Source organism: Podarcis bocagei (genome assembly GCF_964188305.1).
Source record: "Podarcis bocagei genome assembly, chromosome: 6".
Lineage (NCBI taxonomy): Eukaryota > Metazoa > Chordata > Lepidosauria > Squamata > Lacertidae > Podarcis > Podarcis bocagei.
The window spans coordinates 63768487-63796233 of NC_138130.1; the positions used below are offsets into that span (position 1 = coordinate 63768487).

Genomic DNA, 27747 nt, shown 5'->3' on the forward strand with positions numbered 1-27747 from the left:
TCTCTTAATTTCTCTATTGCTCTTAATTATCATTAACTAATAGTTCTCCTCATAGTCTTTCTTGCAATATTTCAAATATTCATCCTTACAAAACTTCTTGCAGTCCTACTAGCGCAATCTGTTCATTACAATTACGTTGTATATTTGCTCCAGTCTTCTAAGAATCTCTGGTCCCGCAGGTTTCAAATCCTTCCTGTTAATTTATCCAGTTCTGCATAGTCCATCAATTTCATCTGCCATTCTTCTTTCGTCGGTAAGTGACTCTTAATCTCAGGGTCATGAGTTTGAGCCCCACATTGGGGCAATATTCTGGCATGTCAGGAGGTTGGACTAGATGATCCTTGTGGTCCCTTCCAAATCTACAATCCTACAGTTCCATGATTCTATGCCACTGTCCCACAATGAGCTGTTATTGCCAATAGTATCTTATAGCAAACATTCAAAACATCAAAATACAAGTATATTAAATACATAGTATATCAGTAAATTCAAAAATGACAGAAATCAACAATGTAACAAATGCAGAATAAATTCAGCCTTACCCTCAAAATTTTTAGGAAACTAGGATTACATAGATAAACACAAAGCAAAACGAAGTTAACTAACAATAAAGTTTCTGGCTTTGGTCTTCCTGCACTCCCAAGAGCCTGGCTTAGATACAGGGTCCTCTCACTAGATTAGATGACATACAGCTGGTCCTCATATCCTTCCTCCAGAAGAGGCTGGCAGCAGCAAAAGGTAAATGTTAGGCAGAACAATGATGGCGAGTCACTTCCCAAGCCTTCTGGAAGCATCAACTTCTGGTGCAAGTCTTATTGCAATTCAGCCACTGATCCAGACTAAGTCCCATGAAGCAACTGTGTCTCCTGATATAATCCCCAGCAACATCAAACATTCCACCAAACCAATCAATATGAGTCAGGTGAGCAGATCTGGATCTCCTTTGGAAATGCATGTGGAATGTTGCTTATGACTGTGAAACTCTCTTGCTGGTTGAGGACAACACTATATGTTATTTAATTATGGAAAGAGGTTTTTGTTGTTGCTGTTGTTGGCCTTTTTTCTCTTTCTTTGGACATTCTGTTTTTGTTGCATCCCGCCTGAGCTGTGCATCAGCATATAATGATGCCCTATATCATCGCCTGATCTGAGTCCAAATCCAGTTGGACAATGAAAGCGTTCTATATGGTATAGCTTCCTTGTATTAATCCCGAATTGCCTGTGGCTTTCATGCCATTGGTTTAACTTTAAACTATTGGTTTTGGCCTATAAAATACTAAATAGGTAATTTTTCATGAAATTACCTCTCACTTCCTGCACCATTGCCTCAGATAAACACACAATAACCATAATATGTTATTAGAAAAAAGGAGCACAGTATTGTCCTTAATTCTCTTATTAATTTGGTATGCACTTTACACATCCATGTAACTGCTCCTAGATGGCTTCCACATATTAAAACCTTTTACCATGGCTCACTGGCACATGTAAGGCATTTCCACTTAAAATAGGGATGGGGGAACTGTCACCCTCCTGATGTTTGAATGCAACTCCCATCAGCCCCAACCAGTGTGGCCAATGGTCTGGGATGAGGGGAGTTTTAGTCTGGCAACATGTGGAATAAGTTCAACAAAGCTGGTGTTTTGTTGTTGTTTTGTCTCATAGGGGTGCCTGCAGGCTGCTGCCAGTCAATGTAAACCACCCTGGCCTAGTTCAGCCATAAGTCTGATGAAGCCTCCTAGAGGTTGTGCATTTTTATCATGCCATTAAAATGTATTGACCACAATAACGTTACTATATTTTTGTCCAGAGAGTCTCTTTATTACTTCTACATATATATTGCACACAGAGAGTGAAAACAGAACTGGTATTTTGGAATATCAACAGTTGCAAATGATAGCTATAAGGGCTGACTTACAAAAGAATCATGATTTCAGCCATGCGGGTGGGAATAACTCTAAGGGTCATTAGTAGATAGCACTGAATAAAGACAATAAATAAAGACAATTGATTCCAGGGCTTAGTGAGTTGTCCTGAACCTGAATATGTTGTCAGACTTCAGTGTCTTCTTCAAGCACCGAAAGGAATAGATGTACACAATATTCACCCCCTGTGATTTGATTAGCAATCAGGAGGGAGCTGAAAATTTCTCAGAACTTAAGTTTCATTAATAGGGCATATGACAAGACAGAGATGTTAACACATTTGCTGTTCCCTTCTGCAAGTCCCCACGGCCTCATAAGCAGAAGGTCCCAAGCTCAATCTTTCTGAACTCCAGGTTTTTGTGGGTTTCTTTTATAAATGATTGGCTAAGAGTAAAGACCTCTTCCTGAGAGGCTGATGAGCCATTCCCAGCCAGGGTTTAGATGGAGAAATAGTCAGAGAAGGTATTAGGCAGCTTTCTGTCTTAAGAAAGAACCGAGTACAGTTTGCTGCCACTGTCACATTCCCCTTGCAAACTGGTGCATGAAGCAGAGTCTGGAGGATGAGACACCCTTAGTAAGAAATGTCTTTTTCATCACATCTGACTGATTTCTGTCATTCCTATAGCAGATTATCATCTTTCCCAAACTGGAACTGTCATGTGCTTCTCGTGGCTCTGAAGATAACTCCTCTGCCGTGTGAAGCAATAGGCGGCTGCTTTTTATCCCATCCATTGTTAGCTGTTTGAATTTGAGACGGCTAGTATTCATTCTCTACTGCTGTTGAAGCCATATCTTACAAGATCTTTAGAGAGGATACATAATACTTTGTATATTTACCAAAACAATGTTATCTGCTGACACAATAAAATAGCCATGTTATTAAACTCCGAAAAAGCCTCGACGTATCTATTTTTCATAACCATTTTAATACACAATGCATTCTTTTCTGCATCTCATATACTTAATATCCACAGCAATCTTCAAGGGAGCATTGTGCCCTGGATCTTATTGAAACAGACTCTTCACAACAGTGTCACTGAAGTACAAATAATAAAAAATAATATGATAGGAGTAATCTCATTATTTTATGCAACCTCAGACACTAGGCAGGCAGAATGGTGAGACTCCCCTGCCATATTTTCCTTTACCAGCCAAGGTGTCCCAGGTGTCTTTTTGCTGCCCCGGATAATCTAGCACAGTGTTCCCCAACCTTGGGCCTCCAGCTGTTTTTGGACTACAATTCCCATCATCCTTGACCACTGGTCTTGCTAGCGAGGGATGATGGGAGTTGTAGTCCAAAAACAGCTGGAGGCCCAAGGTTGGGGAACACTGATCTAGCAGAACTAGGATCCCCTGCCTTACCAGGTAATCCAGTGAAGCCTCTGCCTACTGACCCAGGAGCTGTTACTTGTCATGATTGTTAGCTGTAGAAATAATATTACCAGGACAGGGCAAATAAGAATCCTCCTCCTCTTCACCCACTTTCCCCTTTGTGAATTAAAAAAACGGAGCTGTTGTTTTTTATGTGGCTATCCACACAAGGGATAGATTTTCCTTGTTGTTTGGGTTCCCAAGATTCTGGACATGCTACTATGTGTTCAGTAACTTTAGCTGACCCAGATCCCAGTTGTCTGTCTGCCTTTCTTTCTTTCTTTCTTTCTTTCTTTCTTTCTTTCTTTCTTTCTTTCTTTCTTTCTTCTTTCACATGTCTAATTCTTGTAGAATCAACACTACAAGGCAAAATGTGCAGACAATATTCTTTCTAGTCATTTTGCGAAAAACAAGCTTGCTTCTGCCATCTGTTCTTCTGGGCAGTGAGGGAAGTCACAGGTAAAAATGTAATGCAAAGAAAGCAGTGATATCCATAAAGACAGGCAAAATACTACAATCACAGTGCAATTATCTGGAGATGGAGTCCCATGTTTTGAAGCTATCATTTTCCCTTTCTGGGCAAAAGTAAAAGCTGCCCACAGAAAACAGTAGAGATTCCCTGGATTTAGTGTAGCTAAACAACACTGCTCCCCCCCCCCCACACACATCAGCAAAGGTTAGCAGAAAAGCAAGTATTTAATATACTGCTAACATGCGCTATATATAAAATGTATTTTAACACATACACACCCCGCACACTGCCAGTGCAAACCCAGCCCTTTATCTTCATTTTTCTAGAGGGCGCTGTTAAGGCTGAGAGTGGGTTATGACAAAATTGCAACACTGTTAATATTGAAGGTTAGAATTGAGCTTTGACTGCTTTGGATTTCCAGCTAATTTTTTCCCCTACAGAGCTTCCTCCACAATGCAGCAAAGGCTGATCTACTGAGATTGCTTCTTTGAGTTATATGAAGACACCTTGCACATTGCAATATTATATTAAGACAACAACAACAAAGAGTCAATTAACAACAACAAAACCACCCAAGCCACATATTTCCACCAAAGAGTAATGTATGCATTACTGTATTGCACCAAACAGTTAGTATAATATGAAAAAGAAGCCATCCTAGTTGTGGGGACTGGAATATGGCAATCCATAACTCAGTATGTAGAACTATTGCTAACAGAAGTCAAACGGTATAGAAAAGTTGCCCAACCTTTTAGACCCCTCCTCACCTGTGCCATTACCAAATGTGGTCTGAAATGCTTAAGGTGCAACTCAATTGTGCCCCTGTGTATTTCTTCCAAAGAAGGGGAGAATAAACCATGTAATCTGAAAGCGGACTCTGATACCCCAGGAATTTCAAAATCTGCATCAGAGGTCACATTTAGTCAAGGGTGTCTCATGAGAAGGCAGAATGATAGAATCATAGACTTGAAGACATGGAAGGGAGTGCAAAGGTCATCAGCATGACTTTTATATTTGACAATGTATACAGGTTTTCCTTTTTGCTACACAAGTGTGTGTTTTATCAGGGAAACCAGTTGTGTGCAGTATAGTCCTTGAATTGAACTGATAGTGTTTGCTAAAGGTGATTTTGGTTACCACTTCATGCTTTAGATGGATTTAAACTCAAACAATTTAAAACGTAGCAAGAAAAGCAAGAAAAACATGACACACGTCATATGTAAAGTGGTAACATCTGACACATTGACTTATATTTTTAGTACAAGGTGAGCAGTATAAGTGTGACTGACAAGCAACTGTGCCAATTAGCAAGATAAGATAAGTGGAGTAAATGTGTGACAAACAGGAGTGTTCTACATCTTCTTCCCCCTGGTTACCTCACCTGGGGTCATGACCCACCAAACTTCAAAGAGTATATCAGTTTCAAGAAGCAGTTGTACCTGAGAGCCAGATGTGCAATGTAGAAGCAGTAGCAAGGTTAAAATTTATGAGAATTTTTTCTCATATGAGAGAGAGAGGGGAGGGAGGGATGTTTTTTTAAAAACCCTCTTATCTAGGACTCAGCAATCCCAGTCTACCAGCTAAGGATTAAGGTAATAACCTGAAATATCTTGGGGGGAAATTCTTTTGCACATAATACAAGTGTGTGGAAAGGGCATGCATCTATTCATATACCTCTTGCATGTATAATTACCCCAAAGAAATCTTTTTTTAATTTTAATCTGATGATCTCAGGATTCTTTGCTGGTAATATTTTTAGATAAATTTAAAAGAAAACGAAATGATATTACAGAGACTGTAGAAATAAATGAGAGTTAGAAGATAAAGATTGCTGTCTAACTACTATATTCAATATTAGAGATGTGGAAGAGGTAAGTGCTAAAATTGATCACTGAAAGTAGCATCACCAAGTGATCTACAGATCCTGGAAAGGCAGTAGCTTTGCCTAACTTCACTGCCCTATTAGTAAAGCTGTGCTCATTGCTGTGTTATTGGCGAACTGTAAAATGATTGGCCATGTCCATTTGAAAGGGCTGGACATGTTTTATCAAGACAATATATCTACCTTGATGGTCTTAGTGGATGACGGAGACCAGTTTTGAGTGTACAGTGGGAAGAGGACAATGAATACATTCAACTGGATTTGGCTGAATACTGAGTTTCACAGTAGTGACCAGGCAATCAGCAGTGAATTGTCCATTCAGGTTTGCACATGTTGTCAGTAGAACGTAAAGTTACACTGTGCTAGTTCCCTATTTTGTTCTGAGAACAAATGAAGATACTGCTTATACTGTTTAAAAGTCTTGGATGGCTAGGCCCTTCTTATCTGAGAGACAGCCAGCCTCCTGGTCCTGTTAAGAATTCAAAGATGTCTTTTTCATGATATCCTTTGCACACCAGCAGGGCCAGCCCAAGACATCAGGCTTCCTCCATAAACAAGCAATGAGAGGCTGATCTCTCCAAATCCATAAACAGAAGCCAAGTGGACTTGTAGTTGAATCTTACATCAAGACTGGCTATGGGACAGTGCCCTCCACTGCACCTGAGGAAGGCAAAATACTCTAGGAGCTGCAGGAAATGTTATGAATATCGCTTTCTCTGAGGAAAAACTCAGTTACTATTGGCAGCTAGAGAAAGGTGGCATGGGTTTACATAGTCTTCTTCACAACTGGAATGCAGTGAGTTTCCCCTCTGAAAGTGACAACTCTTTTCTTTGGTCCATAATGATGTTAGAGCTTAACCTCTGTGGAGTGACTAACTAGGATCTAGAATGTTAACATCCTTTCTTAACCTCCATCTCCAAGGGTAATCTATTCTTTCCACTTGAATTCAGGCAGCCTCTGAAGGCATGAATGGGGATAATGGATCATATGCATGGCATTTAACTACTTTGCACTAAGAGCAAGCCTATTAAATTAATGAACATGATTAAGTTGAATTCCTATGGAAGGTATTTGGTGTAGTACTATGGTAATCGTTCCATTACTGCTTGGCAGATGGAAAATCCCTCCTTTCCTTTTTTTGGCATGCTGTTCTGGAGATTCTTCTGACCTATTCCAAACCAATTGTGGTGGCACAGAGGTGCATGGGGGAAGGACAAGAGGAAAGTGTTGTTGCACTAGCAGAAATTATTGTATGGATTTCCACTAACAGGACTTATTTGTTCAATCTGACCCCTATGTTTAGTATAGCAGATGTGAACAGTTTTGAGGCCAGGTACCACACCCTATAACAGAAATCTCAACTGTCCTTACCCTTAAACGAAAGTATTATAATTGTAATATTAGATATACATTATAAGAAGTGACTTGATAATTGGCAGGAAATGTATCACACACTTGTAGCATTTAATAGGTCAACAATTAACAATTATGTTTTTTATATGGTGCATAACAATGGGGGGAAAATCTTCAACTTTATTTCTCCATCTGCCATGCCAGTCTTTAAAGTGCTTATATATTAATCATGTATTCCACTTAGTTTCCTTGGCAACAAGGATTATTCCCTTATAGAGCATATTGTATTTCTACCGCCCTCCAAAGTTGTTGTTAAAATAATAATGCGTTGCTATTATTATAAGGTAGCTGAAAGTGAAGTGAAGTCGCTCCTGGGTTGGATATTTTCAAATTATATCAGGAATGGGAAATTTTAAGCTGATAATGATACTAGTTGGGTTGGATTTGCTGCACATTATTGTGAGTATTTTAAGTTGTTTTATTCTTGGTCTATATCTATTTTAACCTTTGTTTTTGTAAGTCACTTTGAATTGATTTTTTGGGGAAAGCAACATTGTAATAAGTAATTAAAATTATGCTTCTATTATCATTTCAAATCATTTCATGCTGGTCAGTCTAGTGAGACAATACCTGAGTGGATATGTTTTTTTAAAAATTAAACCTAATATTAGTGCAAATGAGAGCTTCAGTCGAAAAGCTCCTGAGCTGTGACTTTGGTATTTTTCCTTCTTTACTAATACCATTCATTTCCCATTCCCCATTTTTATTTTGTATGAATGTTATTGGTGTAGCCCGTTGTCTAGCATATAAAATAAAAGTTCAATATTCTCAGCAGATTTTAAGATAAAGCAAAGAGTAATCGTATAATGCTGTGCACCTCAAAGGTCAGTACTGTGCCTCTCTGAGGTCTTCACTGCACTCTAGATGGCTGCCTAGTTGGCCTAATTATGTCACTAGCCCTGGCCCTTGGTCTGAAAACAGATCGCCTCCCCCCACCATATTGCACTGCAAGCTAATTTGAAAACTAATTGGCGCCAGATAGCCGACATGCCAGAGCTAAGGTAGACCTGAGAACAAGAACCCCCACTATTATTGGTCACTATGAAATGTACCTGATAGAGAAGCAGTGACATCATTACTGGGCAGCACCATTCTTAACCCTTCCAGGATGTACTCCAGTATTGACAATAACCCATAGCCATATGACCATAATAGCTGAAAAATTATATAGGTATCTCTGAGTGAAGAAACAAAGAAACTAGAAGACTCATCTCCTCCTTTATGCAGCCTCCTTCCCCAGTCATTTGTCAATTAATTATTAACCTACCTGAAGAATATCATTTGGAAAATATTAATAATTATATCACTAGAGGCCTAATATCTTCAAAAAAGAAAGAAGAAGCAACCAAAATAAAATTCAAATGTATTTAAAATAGAGTTAACATCCTAAGTAATGCGATTGTGGAGATTATAATTCTACTTTATTTTACTCATATCACTGAAGCATTGCATATGATTTAGCAATTTCAGCAGTCTTTGATCATCAGAGGAGGAAGATGTATCTATCATAGAGGCTAATTACTCTTATCGTCTACCCTACTCAGTGGTCTCTATAGGCCTGGCTTGTACTTTTTTGATAAAAATAAGAGGGCAGCCTTTGATGATTTTAGACCTGTCTCATCAAAGAGTCATTGGACAGCATCTTTACTGCATTCAGTTCTGATGAATTTGCTTTTTCCCAAGAGAGGGGAGAAAAGACAAAAATGGCATGTTACCTGCCCCCACTCCCCTGGCACACTAAAATTATCATTTCCTTTATCATGACTCTGGACCGAACATCTCAACTATTTGCAACAAATAAAAACAAATCAATATACAATTTGACATGTAGATTGCTTCTACACAAGCCATTTTCTCTGGAACTGCCAGCATTAGTTCATTCAGTTTTCACCCATTTCAGATGAGATCATTGTCACGATTCTACTAACCAGAAAGTCCCAACTTAAATTGCTGTCGCAGCTATGAACTTTCCAGGGAGTGTTAGAAAGTATCTCTCTACCTAAGTACCCCCATCTGCAGTATAGGGTACAATAATACTGACTCACCACACAGGGCTGTTGTAAGGACTGCAACTAGATAAAGAATATGCATTATTACTATTATAATTATCATTCCTGATTTTGAATGGGATCGCAGTGCCAACCTTCTATGTGGTCTGTCAGTACACTAGTTATCTGGCTTGCATTTTCTAGCATGTCCCTTCCCCATTATATTTACAGCCCAAGTGTAAGTACAACAATGTGTGTTTTCCCATTGCTATGCTCCACTATAGTCGAGTGTGTGATGATTGTTAGACAATTCAGTGTGATAACCTGGGTACTTTAGAAAAGTGTGGGGATTGAGTCTGTAAGACCATAGCCTGCTGAAGACTCTGGCGCAAGTGCCCATCGCTTCCCCCTCTCTGTCCAGCATGCATCCAAACAGGAGACAGGAAGCAAACATTTCAAGATCAGAAAAAGCAGCTAGTTTAAACTATGGTTTATTGCAGTTGTGGGCAACCTCTATCAACCTTGATGCTGGGCTACAAGTCTTACAAAATCTGGCCACTGGGCCTTTGGGAGTTGAAGTCCAACAACATTGGAATGGCCACAGGCTCCCTCTCCTCTTTTTCTTGAAGCAAGTGAAGTTCAGAAACCATAGTCCTATCTTCATAATAAAAGGTAAAGGGACCCCTGACCATTAGGTCCAGTTGTGGCCGACTCTGGGGTTGAGGCGCTCATCTCACTTTATTTGCCAAGGGAGCCGGCGTACAGCTTCCGGGTCATGTGGCCAGCATGACTAAGCCCCTTCTGGCGAACCAGAGCAGTGCACGGAAATGCCGTTTACCTTCCCGTCAGAGTGGTACCTATTTATCTACTTGCACTTTAACATGCTTTTGAACTGCTAGGTTGGCAGGAGCAGGGATGGAGCAACGGGAGGTCACCCTGTCGTGGGGATTTGAACCGCCGACCTTCTGATCAGCAAGTCCTAGGCTCTGTGGTTTAACCCACAGCACCACCACACCTTGCTAATATATCCAGCTAATTGTAGCCCAAGGAATACAAGTTGAGAAGAGAATATGAAACATTGAAGGCTGAAATCCAAATCTCCTTTATACCAGGCTGGGAGGGTTGGACTGGGTAGAAGTGTCTCTACACCCAGAACACTCAGCCTCCAAACATGTGGACTGGAGGAACCAGTTTTGAGAGTGGGGAGGGCTACCACAGAATCCACCAGATCCACAGCAGATCACTGCTCTCAGGTGACAACATCAGGCCCAATCTGAGTCCCATCATGTGTCAGCTCCAAGCTGTCACAGTAAGTTGCCTATCCCCAAACTGTTGCTCAGCTGGTGTGAGAAGTAGGGCTACATCTGTGGTGGTGGCCCCTCTACATTGCCCACCCCTCAACCAGAAAGGGTTTGGATTGTAGGCTTAGATGCAGTCTTTTGAAAGGGGAAAAAATGCTTCTCCCATTGAGAAATAATGCAATAAAATATTGATTTGATTTAAAGTTTTGAAGATGAAAGAAATTAGAGGACAAACCAGCTCATCTGGTCTTTTACAGAGAAACATCCAGATGCTTTGAAAAGCAATTTCTCAAACCTAAATGACTTCTAATTCCTAAAGAAATTAAGCAACTCATTTCATCTTGTTTGGATTATTTAATTATCTGATGCGGGGGGGAAGGAAGCAACAAACTGAATCAAATAAAATACGGGGTTCTGTCTCACTGTGAACCACCCAGCTTAACAATATAAAGCTATAAACTATATACTTTGTGTGGCTTTCTTGTTAAGCTTTAAATTAGAATGTGCTAATTAGAGTATGGGGCACAGAGAAAAATGCAATACTCCATTGCAATTGTTCCTGTTTGAGGTCTACATTGTTTCTGCAGAGTAGACTGGTGATATAATTATATCCCAATTCAAGAAGTAATTCACCTTAGTAATTTTGAATATGTCAAGAGCCCAGTTCACAAATCACCTAATCACTTCTTAGGCACTTTTTTGGACTGCAATTCACTGTATATGAGGAAAGTGACTGGTGTACCAATATCTGGATCCACCAAACCTCAAACTCTCACAGCATAATACTTAACAGCACTTAATTTCAACTCTATTTCCCTGAGCTGTGAATGATGAAAGAGATGTTGAGCTGTCAATGTTTCTAGCTGTTAGGTAAGCTATGCACATTCATGAAAGGGCTAATACACAATTTCCCAGAATGCAAGTTTGTAAAATAGTCCTGACACCATGAACAGCTTTTCTAAAATTTATACTGCTCCTCCCCCTCCCCTGATGCTTTCCTCCAGGGGAAAATTGCAGAAATTCTAGGACGTCTACTGGGCAGAGACTGCTGATTATTCTAAATTATATGGTGCTTTTGTGATATGTTCATTTCTGTGTCCTGTGGATGATAGACCAAAACCATCAGACTTATGCTACTTATGACCTAGTTCACACTAAGCCCTTATTATTGCATATCAGATGGTGTGGCATTACAGAAATTGATCAATTAACCCTTTTACATCATGCCATGTGACACAGAAGAAACTCCTGCATGTACAGTATATAAGCAGTCTTAGTTGCCAGACATTGATTGCTCTGTGTAGTGCATGAAGAAGCAGTTAAGTAGATTCAAATTAGCAGGATTCTATTGTTATGAGATCACGGGGTTAGGAGGGGCACCATGGCTGCTCAGGTACAACACTCTGCCCAATAGGACAGGCAAAAGATGATTTGAAAGGGTGTGGTTCAAAGTCTTTATCTCTGTCTACTTACCTGTCTGTATCTATAGATATAGGCATATATTTGTTGTTAAAAATCCTCAAAACAAGAGAAATCTATATAGCTAGGTTAGGGGGAGATATATCTATCAATCTCCCATGTAAACCAGGAGTGGGGAATTTGCTGAATACTCTTTTAAGGATTAGTTTTCATCACTACAGTTTGTGGAAGTGAATTTCACAGTTTAACAATGCTCTCTGTATAAAAGTACCTCCTTTACCCTGTCCTGAATAATCCAACTTTCTGATTCATTGCATGGGCCCAAATTCTTTTATTATGAGAAAGGGGGGGACTTATCTCTATCACCCTCCTTCACACCATGCATAGTTCTCTATCATATGCACCCTTATTCCCCCACCCCTACACAACTAAAAAGTCCCAAGTATTGTAACTGAAGATAAAGGGACAGGACATCTACTTAGGGTTTGCCAGGCTAACCCACAAAAAGCAGTGAAGCCTGCGGGAAACCTCACTGCTACTGCCACCAGGGACTATGAATAGCTGAAATACTAGCCATTGTCTCAAGGCAGCTTGCCCAAAAAGGATTGACACAGGAGAAGGAAATCTCCTTTATGTCAGTCTGATATGGCACTTGCTCTGGAGATAAGGAGTTCTGTACTTATTAAGTAAGCTATTAAGTAAGCCCATTGTCTATTACTTATATTAAAATAACATTCTTGCTCATTAAAGCAGCAAGATTATGTGTCTTGTCTCTTTTTGGGGGTGAAAGTAGTACAGGTGCAAATATAAAATGAGAGAGAAGTCAAATGAGTGTGGCAATGAAAGAGGAGTGAGGAGTGCCAAGAAAGCGGGACTGGTTATTGAAGAGTAGCAAACCTGCCCTAGATCAATACTTGAACATCTCAGGAGTCATCAACATGGCTCTGGGCTGGAGGAGTAACTTGATGACCCTGAATCCACTGAGTTCTCCCTCTCCACCCGCATGGTCAAATGTGCCCATAGGCCTAAAAAGGATGGTGACTCCTGGGACTCAGCTACATGAGTCAAAAAACTGTGTTTTGAATGCGTTATAAACATGCAACACCAGATGCTGCTGGTGCAAAATAAAAATTCTAAGTGATTTTCCATAGCTCCCCCCTTTTGTTATAATGATTTAATTTTTGACTTATTTATAGTTGTACCTTGGGTTACATACGGTTCAGGTTACATACGCTTCAGGTTACAGACTCCGCTAACCCAGAAATAGTGCTTCAGGTTAAGAACTTTGCTTCAGGGTGAGAACAGAAATTGTGCTCCAGAGGCGCAGCAGCAGCAGGAGGCCCCATTAGCTAAAGTGGTGCTTCAGGTTAAGAACAGTTTCAGGTTAAGTACGGACCTCCGGAATGCATTAAGTACTTAACCTGAGGTACCACTGTATAGTGGTTTCCCCGTCTGTGTGTAGATCCACCCCTGTTCTAGTAAGTACATGTGCGTCTACAGTGGAGTCAATAACCAGGGAGAACATTATGCTCCTTCTCTGGGCATATCCCATAGGATTATGTGACAAGGTCCCTCCCTATTTCGACAGGACCCAAGATAGTCATTTGCAGTAGCAAGTATTAATAGGTACAGATGTCTCCCAATAGTGCAATGTAAGCAATACAAGAGAACAGTGCAATACAAAACTGAATAGTACAAGAGAACAATGTTTAAATGTTTACAACAAGTGTCAGAATAAGGTTATGTTTTGGGGCCATTGGGAAGATAAATGCAAAGCTACGAAAGTCATTCTGTCTCATTCCAAGTTTAGATGCAGCAATCCTGCCTCAGATGGATTAGAGAAACCCGAAGACTCTTTCACATCTATGATTCTAAATGCTTCTGTCAGGCTGATGAAGACTATGAAGCTGTGTCTATTTTGTTTTTGATTTTCTTGCCTGGACATTTTCTGTAGTTGTCAAGCGGCAGAGAAGATGCCAATAGCTCTGTGTCATAATTAAAGCTCCAGTGTCAATAGATGCAGAGTGACTCTTAAGTTTAGCATTCAGCAGTGAAGAGTGCCTGCCAATAGTTTGCCTGTAGCTGACAGTTAAGAGATATTTCTATAATCACTCCAGTCACTTTGAGCCATTTTGCTTGAAATAATGACAATGTTGAAATCTTTGGTGCTATTTCACCTTGTGCCCATGCTCTTCAGAGAAATCAGGTTCTGTTCTCATCACTACTTCAGATATAGATTAGAGGCGGCTGAACTGAAGAGTTATTATGGCGTTTGCATCTATCATATCTACTGGATCTGACTACTCTGGGTCATCTGGGTATGACACCAGGACCCTTTACACATCACCTACCTTCAGTGAGATATTTTATCTCCCCCTGCCCCACTGCGAGCATTTCTGGCATAGCTGAGTGATCCAGTTTTAATGATCCAGTCAAAAGGCTGTTTTGATTGTGTGAGTTTCTCACACCAGATCAATACATCAATGCTGATTCTGTGGGAAAGACGCCACCCATATAGGGTTCAAATATTATGCCAGGCATGAGCCAGATTTCCACAGAAAATTGTTCAAAGGGCTCTATAATCTCTCTTTTAAAAGGTCTTACAAATATAGATCCAAATCTGGTGAAATTAAAGCACTTTCAGGACTAGCCCTGGGGAGCAATTGAAAGGGATAATCAGTGGCCACGAGGCCACCTACTCATCTTTCAAATCCCCCTATGTTCACATTATTACAGCAGATGTGCAAGAATTTGTCCCACACTCTCCTAATTCTTCCCTTACCCATTGGTTTGGAAGGCAGCAGACTGTGGCACTGCCAAACATTAAGAAAAAGATGTCTTCAGGATAGGAATTTGCCTGCATCAAGGATGGAAGGTTTTATGCAGTTTGTCCAAGAAAGGAAGCATCCATCTACTGCTATATTCGATCCCTAGCTCTTTGTTGCAGCTGACGTAGGCTATCACTCTTTCATCGTCCCAATGTGGTCTTTGAGCCATACAAATTATAAGTGATCTGCAATTTGCGCTGGCATTGGGATGTGAGCAAATTATTCCTCAGCTGAAATCCACTGTGTGTTCTACTCAACTATATACACTATTCTCAGAGGTATTTATTCCAGGGGACCTGATAACATTGCTTTTAACTGGAATGTTACATTATATTAAAGCAATTCTACATGGTATGTAATCTTACAGGACAATTCATTCTCTTACTTGATAGAGCTGGTATTCAGTACAACAAAATGTCTACTCTTATCACCAATGTGCACTACCTTAGCAAATGGTTTACAGACATCTAAACATTGAGTGCTGGGTGTAATTGTTGTTTTCATTCTTTGCAGAAGACATCTTTGAGAGCTTTGTAGGTACTTTATGTTTCTTGCTTGAGCATAGCTCTCCAGTACTATTCTACTCTGAGATATGTAGCCTAAAATGAGATTTCATGCTATTTCCCCCCTCAAAATTATTTGCACTATAAATCACCATTTCTGTTGCATTTTTTCAGCTAGGACTAGTTTGTAAGCTTTGCTTCTTGGTTATACAGTTGGCTGACCTTAGTGCCTGCCCATTATATTTTAGCAATAATCTTATTTAACTCAGGTGATTTACTTCTTGGTCTTCTTACATCTGATGTGGACGGATGAATATGGTGGAACGTAACTATAAATTTTCCACTAATATCACCTTAACTCAACGTTTATTAAAATCTGTGACTACCAATAGCTTTCCAAGTGTATCTAGTTCTTTAAGCTGATCTGCATGTACATTACTATATTTTATACTTGAATGTTCTTGTTATTTATTACTAAGGATGAAGTACTGCTTGTACGGTAGACAGCAGCTATATTTTCATCAATATCAAAGGGGTCAATATTGCAGGTAATGAAAAATCTCTTTTAGGCAATAGCACACTGCTAGAATTTTTATTACCAAAGCATGGTCACAATTGCATTTTTCTACACCTTGCTAACACTTATAGGGTGTGCTATAATCATGCTTTAAGCAACCCTATCTTTTTGAAAGTTCTTTCTAGCTTGGGATATAATTACACAAGTTCATACAGTGCATCATAAAGATTTGTCTTCCAGTTCCATACTTTAACAAATATATGTGAAAAAATGTATAAAAGAATAAATTCCATACAGCACAAGGCTAACTGTCTCAATCAATTGCATGTTTTAAAAAACAGAGTCTAGTTTAGGGTCCTCAAAATGTTGGTCTGAGATTGACATTCAGGTGCCTTCAGTAACAACCCGTAGGCTCTCCTCTAATTGTATTCTGCATACAGATAGGTAGCCGTGTTGGTCTGCCATAGTCAAAATAAAAAAATTCCTTCCTGTAGCACCTTAAAGACCAACTAAGTTAGTTCTTGGTATAAGCTTTCGTGTGCATGCACACTTCTTCAGATACACTGAAACAGAAGTTGCAGATCCTTCTATATAGTGAGAAGGTGGGGAGGGGTATTACTCAGAAGGGTGGTGGGAATTGGAGATTGGCAGATAGCTGAGATGAGCCTGTTGACGACTCTTAACGACTGTAATAGGTCTTACAGGAAAAGGCAAGGGGTGAGAAGGTGAGAAATGGCTTAGTCATGTATAATGAGATAAGAATCCAATGTCTCTGTTCAGACCAGGTCTCTCCATTGTTTTAAGTTTGGTAATGAGTTGCAATTCAGCAGCTTCTCTTTCCAGTCTATTTCTGAAATTCCTTTGTAGTAAAACAGCTACTTTGAGATCTTGAATAGAATGTCCTGGGAGATTGAAGTGTTCTCCTACTGGTTTCTCTGTTTTGTGATTCTTGATGTCAGATTTATGTCCGTTTATTCTTTGGCGTAAGGTTTGGCCTGTTTGTCCAATATAGATAGCTGAAGGACACTGTTGGCATTTGATGGCATACACAATGTTAGACGATGAGCAATTAAATAGTCCCGAGATGGTATGTGTGATGTTGTTGGGGCCAGTAATGGTGTTGTCCGGGTGTATGTGGCAGCAAAGTTGGCATCTGGGTTTATTGCAGGCTCTGGTGCCAGTGTCCGTGTTAAGTCTGGTTGTAGTATTATTGTGGGTTAGGAGTTGTTTAAGATTGGGTGGCTGTCTGTAGGCAATGAAAGGTCTGACATCAAGAATCACAAAACAGAGAAACCAGTAGGAGAACACTTCAATCTCCCAGGACATTCTATACAAGATCTCAAAGTAGCTGTTTTACTACAAAGGAATTTCAGAAATAGACTGGAAAGAGAAGCTGCTGAATTGCAACTCACTACCAAACTTAAAACAATGGAGAGACCTGGTCTGAACAGAGACATTGGATTCTTATCTCATTATATATGACTAAGCCATTTCTCACCTTCTCACCCCTTGCCTTTTCCTGTAAGACCTATTACAGTCGTTAAGAGTCGTCAACAGGCTCATCTCAGCTATCTGCCAATCTCCAATTCCCACCACCCTTCTGAGTAATACCCCTCCCCACCTTCTCACTATATAGAAGGATCTGGCAACTTCTGTTTCAGTGTATCTGAAGAAGTGTGCATGCACACGAAAGCTTATACCAAGAACTAACTTAGTTGGTCTTTAAGGTGCTACAGGAAGGAATTTTTGTACTCTGCATGATAGTCTTCTTAATGTTCCCTTACTCATGTCAAACAAATCCAAAAACCCAACAAAGCTTGATTAGCGTCTTCAATTCACTTGGGGCTTCAACAGGACCTCTGCTGAACAGTGAGGTCTGTATTACTCTTGCAACCAAGTAGTCTGTCCATATGCCAGACCTTATGGCTGCTATTTCCTCAGCTGCTGCTGGTCCACACAGCTGCTTTTTTAAAAAGAACATTGGGGAAATCATGGATGCAACTTTCTGAGATCAATGGGCAACCTTTGGTTAAAATAAAGAATGCTGGTATGTTTGTATGCCAAGTGGCTTCAAGCATCTTATTAATGCTGATCAGATGAGCAGCCCTGGGCCTGCTTCCTACGCTTCATTTCTCTTTGCTTGCTTACTGTACCCTTCATGATTGGCAGCTAAAAGTGTGAAATGAATCCCTTGTAAAGCATTGCGTTTGAGGGAATGTGAGATGATTCACATGTAGTCTCTGGTGTTTCATCTGCAACAACCCCTTCAGCCTCCCACAGAGGTGTATCTGACACTTTCATTGTATAGTTTCCATTATATACCAAAGACAAAGCACTTTACGCTGGCCTGTAAGTATGACACCTTTATTTTAATGAACCCTCCTGTAGTTCTGATTGTTAATTTTTTCTGAATATTGATGTTGAATATTGATTTCCCCCCATCATTGTAACTCAAGATGCTAAATTCTGCCAATTTTTATTTCTCTCCCTTTCTCGTTTTTTCAAGCTCCACATTTCCACATCAGTTTGCATTTTTTTAAAAAAAATATGCATGAAAATTCAGCAGATTTTGTGTGTGCAAATTTCTCCTAATATACGTATGTTTGTACGCAATTTTGTCAAATACACACATTTTTGCGAAACAATTTCCCCTAATATAATGCATTACTTATTGTATGGTATTTTCACTAGTATATGCACTTATGTGCACACTTTACCCTAGCATATGCATTATGTACACATTACTTGGCTGGAGCATGGTAGTGCAAAATAGGACAAGGGTGAATTTCAAAAGGTGACTTTTTTGCATACTCTTTCAGAAAGTGTAGGTTCACCTTTATGCACAATTTGAATCAAATTTCTTCCCCATCCTTTCTTGTAGCCCACCCTGGCACTTTTGGCTGAGATGAAGGTAAGAAATAATCACCACCATCACATAATCATGTTCCAGACAGAATACTTGGCGGGGGGGGGGGTGGCTTGATCAAGAGTCTTTTACTGGAAAGTGGCACACCTTCCTAGCTGCCTAAAAGTTAGGGCAAGAACGTTTCAATCAAGTATATGTTTTTGAAAATGTATGCTGTGTTCATAGGTGTATCATGACATTAACCTAAGAGCAAGATGGTGCTGAACAACAATTATATAAAGAAATTGCAGTCCAAAGGCCAGAAGCAATAGCATACTGAGGAGAAAGTGCCATATGAGCAAAGAGTGGGATGAGGTATTTATAGCTGCAGTGATTCACCTTCACAGAACAGGTGGGTTTTTCAGTAATTATGATAATGCTAATAGCTAATGGGAAAGAATAATTGGCACAGAGAAGGCAATTGGGGTTGAGATGCTGCAAACAGGCAGGCATACACCTAGAGATAAAAGTCCATTCTCTAAGTTAATTGAAAATAATGGCGAAGCAGCGGGGAAAGGTATGCACTAGTATAGCTTAAGCTGGCAGCGTTCAGTAGACAAAGTGATTTATACTGGCTTAATCAGGTTGTCATCAAAATTATCTTTTTGAGGAATCTAAGCAGCATTTTTACATGTATCATCCAGGAGCTTCTCTTTCTGGACAGCTGCAGATTTAGAGACAGAATTAATTTAGAGTAGAAAGAAAGTAAACAACAGAAATTGCCCTAAACGGTTTAGTTTTAAATTAATACAGTCATAGTCATGAGTAGAAGAGATGGATAAGAATGGATTTTAGAACAAATTAAGGAAAGGGGGAGAGGAGATAGAGAAGAAAGAAAGAAAGAAAGAAAGAAAGAAAGAAAGAAAGAAAGAAAGAAAGAAAGAAAGAAAGACGAGGATGGCACACATTGTTGCTATAAAATGAAATTAGGAAGACTGGAAATATGTGAATCAGAGAGCACCAATACAACTAAAATGACATCAGGTTAGATACTGTAGAATTTATTTTCCCTGAATGGACTTAAGGGCAAAAGCATATGGCTTGTGATTCAAAGAACCATGCAGCTAGTTCTGTATGTTCTGGAACAGCAGTGTTTCCTGGCACAGGCAGTTTTAAAACTGAGAAGAGTTTACACAATGGTTTTTGTAAAAAAAGATGTCAAAAGTGCTGCTAGGATAACCTACAATATGGCCTTTGACACAGCTAAAGCTGTTCTTTAGAATTCCAAGTTTAGATCATCTTTACAAAATACGAATTGTCCACAGTGATACTAGCATGAAGAACATTGTGAGGAGCATCTTGAATGAAACCCAAAGATTGGAATGTTATATATTTATTTGTTGAAGGTGTCTCTGAACATTCATACCCTCCAACATTTCTCCGATCAAAATAGGGATTTCCATTATTATTATTATTATTATTATTATTATTATGATGATGATGATGCTCCATTCATCTGACTGGGTTGCCCCAGCCACTCTGGGTGGATTCCAACATACAGAAAAACATAATAAAACATTAAACAATAAATACCTTCCCTATACAGATGTCTTCAGATGTCTTCTAAAGGTTGTATAGTTACTTATCTCCTTGGCTCAGGAGTTGCATATCTCCATGCCCTCCAACTTTTCTCCAATGAAAATAGGGACGTCCTAAGGAAAAGCAGGACATTCCAGGATCAAATCAGGACTGTGAATTTGAGATTGTCCCTGGAAAATAGGGATACTTGGAGGATCTGAACATTATAAGCACTGGCAAAGCTGTAAAATACCCAGGCAGTGTAAGTGAAAAGCGAACCTTTACTGTACAGATTTCACACAAGACATGAGCCCATTTCAGTTTTGTTTTGTTTTCCTGTCACTCTTTCACATTCAGATCACAACACATGTTAAGCTGAGCTGCTCTCAATATCAGGTGTAATTAGATAGACAGACAGACGTGTCTCCTGGAAGCTTTAATGTGTGCTCAGTTGAGAGAAGGCCAGCCACCATATTAAGACACTGTAGCATACAAAAATGGCTGCCTGGAGATGTGTTTCTCTTCAGAGATTGCTGTCTAATGTATGTTATTATTCTGTCATGGTTTTTCCATGTCAGTCGTAGGAAAACTGTTTGTTGACATTGATCCTAATTGGTTTCCATCACATGCCACATACCTTATGTGATAGAAGAATGAGTTATATATACTGACAGTCATCAGCATCCACAACATTGAGGGAAGCCCTGACTTAGATTTAAAAATGAAGGGGAATGTGTAAGAAGAGAAGGAGATGTAGCAGGCAGGAAACAACTAACAGGGAAAATGAGGCCTGTTTCAATCAATTGTTGAATGACATTTTATTCAAGAACTGAGCTTTGGGGACAAGGTGAGGGAATGAAATTAAGATATCATGGTCTTGCCATGGGAAAAGAACTTTCCCCTTATCTCTGAATAGTGCAGTTGATTTTACTTTGAAAACAATGGAATTAAGAGGTAAGTGTGAACAAACCTTTAAACTTGATGTTCTAAAGAAAGAATGAATTCCACAGGCAGTTAAAGCCCTCTCAGCTCTTTGAATTAAGATTTTGTTCATCATTTCTTTCTAAAAGGTTGCATTTTGCAATTCCCATGTCAGTATTTGGATAAAATCTAGCTTCGTTACAAACATATCCTGTTTATATGGTTCAGAGGGGATCATGCATTTGCTGACAAACCTATCATAGCTTTCTGAGTAGAACCACTTTAGGCTGCCTTTCTATTGCAGAATTGTTTTATTATTCCAAAGGAAAGACGCATACCCAAAAGAAAGATTTGATGCACTGTATCCAATGCCAGTCCAACTCAGAGCAGACCCATCAAAATGAAGTAACATGACTAACTTAGCTTCATTAATTTTAGTGGGTCTACTTTGAGTAGGACTAGCATTGGATAAAGTCCAATGACTTTTGTATGTAAAAAATTATGATTGTTTACACCTGACTGGAAGCCCTGGTATTTTTCAAAAGAAGCATAACATTTCCCCCCTCAGTGACGATATACTTCATTGCCAATGGTTAATAAGAGCCAGCTTGAAACTTTATATACTTTCCCTAATGAAAAAAAAAGCACTTGTATATGATTGTCACCACAGCCATTCAAAATTACCTACCATACAAATAGACTTGGTCATCTGGAGATCTCTACACTTAAAATAACAACAATGCTGTTCCAAGGCAAGCCAGATCCTACAAAAATTTACATTTTTTTGACATGAATACATTACAAAAGCTAAGCAAATCTACACAATTTCTCTTATTTCATGGAACTTGCTTGCTATTGTTTACAATTTTTAAAGATTGTTCTTGTTATTTTAAAAAATATATATTTCCCTTCATCTGAGAATTACAGGGAGATGCAAAACATAGTAACAAACGAAACAATACCCCCCCAACAGAGATATGTAATTAAGGCACCAGGCAAGCTTCCTTGGGGAAAGTAGCCCACAAACAGGGAGCCATCACAGAAAAGGCCTGTTATTATTATTAATGCTAGTCCTGAGAGGGTCTAGGAGCTGGAAGCTAACTATCTGACTACTGAAATATTGTACAACAGTTTTTTTGGATTTTGCGACTTTGCTAAGCTACGCCCGCACACTTTCAGTCATATATCATCATGACAATGAGAGCTAGAAACACACCTTAGAAAACAACAACACAGTTAAACTGCTGCCAGTTGTAAGCATTTCTGAGTGCTCCCACCATATCATAGCATACTTACAACCCTGACTAAACAGCAATATTTGTTGCAATTGATATTATATTTGTGAGACTTTTGATTGTTAAAATTGGAATATCAGATTTTCTGCATTAAATATGCTTGCTGTGAATGGTAAGCATCAATAGGAATGCTACACACTGTATGTACATGGAATCTCAGAGAATTTCCATTAAATACATTCAATGTAGCATTTATTTCAATCTGAGATCTTACATCCAGACAAATTGAATTTAGTTTATTTGAAAGTGCAATGGTGCAGACATTGAAATAAACACATTCCCACATTAAAATAAATACATTTGCTTTTTCATTGTGAATCCTAAGCTTTTTTAATTTGAATTTGTGATCATTCATATGGCATTTTAAAAAGGCTTTCTGTTGTTTTGCTTTAAACAACCCATAGCCATTTTAGACAAAATCAATTTTAATGTCACATTATGAATGGCAATTTGAACAGCGACTATTACATAATTCAGATGTATTTCCATAGTCTTCATATTTCAGCCACATTGTAAATAGACAGCAGTGTAACATGGACTAGCTAGCATGAGAGGCAAGAAAACTGCATGCCGCTGGTGAATCTAGCAGGTTCTACTCTCCCGCTCCTGTTTAAAATCCTAGGAGTCTTGAGGCTGTTCTATCTGATGCAACATTATGTTGTCTGCAGTAAGAGAAAGGGAGTGTGAAAACATTTGCCTCAAATACACGCAGAGCCAGACACTCCTTCCTTGCCAGATCCAGAATGCTGCAGTAACTGTAGCTACAAGCTGCTGTTTCTTACACCACAGAATGTCAATAACTTGTAGCTTGTGTGGCTGTCTTGCCTCAATGTGGTCCACAGTCTCCTTGTCAAGTTAAGGACAGGACTATAGTGCAGCAATGGCTAATGATGATAAGAGTTAAACATTGTTTCCAGTATTACTGGTTGGAACAAAGCCTGTGGTTACTTTTATTTTCCTTTACGTACAGCTGCATATATATTTTCCTGTTGTTCGGGATAAAATTTTGCATTTACACTGCTAGAGAGAAGTCATTCTCCAAGCAGAATGTCGCCATTTTTTCAACTTTAGGTTCAGCGTTAACTGACAATGGCAAGATACAGGTAGGTAGCCGCGTTGGTTTGACACAGTCAAAATAAATAAAAAAAAATTAAAAATTGTCCAGTAGCACCTTAGAGACCAACTAAGCTTGTTCTGGATATAAGCTTTCTGAAGAAGTGTGCATGCACACAAAAGCTTATACCCAGAACAAAATTAGTTGTTCTCTAAGGTGCTACTGGACAATTTTTCAATTTATTTTGACAATGGCAATTAAGTTTGCACTTGTGGGTGCCTGGTATCCATTTCTGTGCAGTGCTAGATAAGGAAGGAATGGTGTAAGCACCATTTGCAGATTGTACATATAGACGCTAAAATTGGCTTGTGTTTTTAAAGCATTTATATATTGCCCTTCAGCATATTAAATTCACTTATTTAAGGGGTGATGAACCTGCAGCCCTCCAGGGGTTGCTGGACTGCAGCTCCCATCATTCCACTACATGCTGAAACACACACACACACACACACACACACACACACACACACACACACTTTTTAGCCAGCCCTGAAAGCAGTACAACAATTGCTATTTTGTATTCTTTAACCTTGCAAACTTTTATGAAGTTTAACAGCTCCTGTGGGGTTGTTCTATTTTAGGCCCATTCTGCAACCAGGTACCTCAGTACTGTCTGGCAGAGCACATTTGCAGCTTGTTTTGCTGAGAGGACAGACCCCTGGGTGGAAAGGGGAACTGTGGAGAGCATGGCTAACTAACTGTAGCACTGAACATGTCCCAATGTCATGCTACAGTACAAAAGCCTGCCTCCAACTATTATCAGTAACAAACAGCACTATGAAATCACATTTGTTGAAAAGTGCACTTCCATGAAATAAGAGCTATATGACATGTGAAAGTCCAGCATATGCACCTATCACACCTGTAGAAACAATCTGTGTTATTTGGGGAGGGGAGTGGGAACCCAAGCGAGAATAGTTGAGAAGCATCATATCACAATGCACAAAGTAGAGATTAGCTCTGCCTCTGGGCAGTTCTATGAACTGCATAGACACATTTGAAAAATATTCATAATTAGCTTTTTTTAATAGACATTCTTTCATTTCTTCAGGCGAGGCATGTATCTTTTTAACAAAATCAAATATACCATAATAAAATCATAACACATTTCTGCAGTTTAACTGTTAAGTTACGTTACATTGCCTCAAGTAAAAGCAGAATAGTAATGTAATGGGCTTTGGCAGAGTGGGGGGGGGCAGTGCTCAGTCAAAACAGGATTTAATAAGGAAGCTCCAATCTTATAATAGTGCTCTGCCGATCAATGAGGTGCTGAAGTTCATGAAGTTCAACTAGCCACATTGCACTTGCATATGACTGGCAAATAGCCAGTTTCAAAGAAGCTGCATGAAAAAGAAAACCCTACTAGAAATGATCACTTTACATTCAGTAATGGTGTGTTTCACTTAGTGCTGTACGGTTTATGAACAAGTTCGCAACTCTTTTTGGAGATCTATGTTTAAGAAAATCTTATTGGCCTTTTTAAAAATAACAACAACAAGAAGACAAAACAAAATTAGTATAATGCTTAAGTGTAAATAAAACCACTAAGTGGCTTACAAAGATGATCAAACATACATTAATATTCTCAATAAAAAATTGGTGTTGAAAACACGTTTATAAAACTGCAGTATGATTGAAATCAACAGCTAAAAGGATACATTCTAAGCTAAAATTACATGCTCAACTAAAATTACAGATTAAGCCACCCATCAACTTTACACGTTTGGGTACATTTACCTCAACAACAGCAAAAGTAGGCACCAAAATAATACAGGAAAGGCAGTTACCTAATGTGAGTGAGCAGGGATGTTGCAGTATGCAGGGATTGCCACATGGAAATAGCACATCCATACATATGCACATGAACATTATGTGACACTTGTTTAAAAAATAGCATTTTAATGATAGTGTTTTGAACACTTACCACACATTATTCTTTCAATTTCATCAGATGTGTATTTGGGTCTGTATCAAAGACGACCATCTAAATCAGATGTAAAAATCAGCATTTCAGCTTGACAAATGTCAGTTTTATTCCTGATTTTCTTATCTTTTATCTGAGTTTCAATGCATCTGTACAAAATATAAGCAAATCCTATATTGCATTCTCGACATGATAGATTATATTTCCATTACAATTTGATGGTATTATCCTAGCTCTTTAAATTCTCTCATTCTCTAAAGCTATCCAAAAATATCCCGTTTTTGTTAAGCATTTGGTAATATATATTGGATGGGGATGTAAGTGGTAATTAAGTATAACTGGTTCCATTACAACAGACTTCACTTGAATTGTTACAGAATAATCATACCCTTATACAACAGCTTAAAAAAGCATTTTGTATAAGTATGCATGGTGTATTTGATCTGTAATGGGATCTACAAAACTTTGTGTCATATTCAGATGCTGAGGTCTCAGTAAGAATTCTTTTAATACTGTATGTACACCACACATTAACTTGGGAGTCTATTGGTTTCAGTGGAGCTAACTTCAAAGTGGATTTCCTTAGGGTCACAGCCTAACACCATTGACTAGTGGGAGTATGTAAAAATATAGTTTTTATTCATTTATTTAAATATTTAGAAAATGTACTTTTGCCGAAAATATAAAAGGTGGTGTGCAACATAAAAAACACAATACTGAACTGCAATACTCCAGAGTTAAAATATTTTGGCCAATGAGTGCAAGGCAACATGGGGACTGTCAAATAAGGGATGCTATTTTGTACTACTTTATTGCATGTGCTGTGTAAAGTTGGGTGCAAAAGGTTTCTGACATCTCCAGACATAGCTGGGGCATGTTCTTTTATGAATGCCATTGCTAGTAAGTGTCTACTAGTTGGAACAACAGTCTGACTCAGCTTAAGATAGATTCCAACGAAGGGCAAGACAGAGGATGTTTGTACTTCCCTCTGTTGTCCTCAACAGCAGTCGCTTTTATCCAGTTTGGTTGCATTACAGTGGTACCTTGGGTTACATACGCTTCAGGTTACAGACGCTTCAGGTTACAGATTCCGTTAACCCAGAAATAGTACCTTGGGTTAAGAACTTTGCTTCAGGACGAGAACAGAAATTGCATGGCGGCGGTGCTGCGGCAGCGGGAGCCCTCATTAGCTAAAGTTAACCTCAGGTTAAGAACAGTTTCAGTTAAGAACGGACCTCCAGAATGAATTAAGTTCTTAACCTGAGGTACCACTGTATTCCCTAAGCACCATTGGTTTGAATACGTGACTGCTTGGCTATTCATTTTCTTGCTTTACAAAGAAATTACTGGCAAATAGCTCCCCCATTGACCCTTAGAACAGCCTAGCAGACCCTTGCACTTATTGTCCTGGTTTGGCAAAAAAAAAAGAGAGAGAAAATAATTGTTAAAATTATTTTGATTAAGATACAGGTATGAAAATATTGTTAAAAATGCCTTTGTATGAAAGTTTTATGACTTCTGAAATGATGATGTTCACCCCCCCCCCATATAAACACACTGTCTGACCCGTCACTCAGATTAATCATTCTAGAGATCAGGGACAGAGTCTTTTCACTGGTGGCCCTACACCTGTCATTCTCTCCTGAGAAGTCTCCTTGCTCACCTGTTTTGTGCCCTTTAAGCAGTCCCTGAACACTTAGCAAACCAAACTTTATTGTCAATTGCCATCCCCTTATACGTGACTGAAAACTTCATTGTGTACGTTCAACTGTTTTGCTTTTAAGGTTTTTATTGTGCTCAGAAAAGCTGCATTGCGAGGGCTTGCATGCAGAGGCAGGGTGAATAAATAAATTCAAATGCTGCTGCATATTGTCATGGAAATGAAATGGGGACATCTGGGCTATTTCCATACCAAGTTTATTCTGTGCCTTTCACTCTCATGCATTATGGAGCCAAAGTGTAGCTTAAACAGGATGTATTTATGAAAGGAAATAACTGTAACTGTAGACGGATGAAAACAACCCTCATCACAGCTTGTGATCTGTTCTTTTTTCTCTATCTCTTTTACCAGGAACTCTGTCCGGAACATGCTGCAGCCTACAGATATATTTAGGGGATATGACTTTCAGATTGCCCGTAAAGCTATGGCTACAAGTTCACTGCCTGAATCTCACTGTACTTTGTCATTGTAAGCTTCATTAGTTTCATTTAACTTCATGAGAAATTGGAGCATGGAGGGATTTGGTGTCTAGTAAATAATAATGCAAAAGATTTGCTCATTCCCACACACACACATTTGCATAAAGTCAAAGGATGTCAATACAATAAGATTTCTCTCATTATAGGCCTCTTCTTTCTGGATGTTATTGATACTTTTGCTGCTATGTAAATAAATGCTTTTTAATCACCTACTATATCAGGCACATTCCACATTCCACAAGTAAGGCAAA

At 39.0% G+C, this 27747-nt stretch overlaps 2 long non-coding RNA genes across 2 annotated transcripts; both read left to right on the forward strand.

The window, feature by feature from the left end:
* The first annotated feature begins 834 nt into the window (after window positions 1–834).
* LOC308589751 lies at window positions 835–2819 on the forward strand. The gene is made up of 2 exons (XR_014009469.1): window positions 835–922; window positions 2551–2819. It is a non-coding gene; the product is annotated as an uncharacterized lncRNA (long non-coding RNA).
* A 4540-nt stretch (window positions 2820–7359) lies between these two features.
* Window positions 7360–27497, forward strand: LOC308590080. The gene is made up of 3 exons (XR_014009685.1): window positions 7360–7463; window positions 18502–18531; window positions 27369–27497. It is a non-coding gene; the product is annotated as an uncharacterized lncRNA (long non-coding RNA).
* The last annotated feature ends 250 nt before the right edge of the window (window positions 27498–27747 follow it).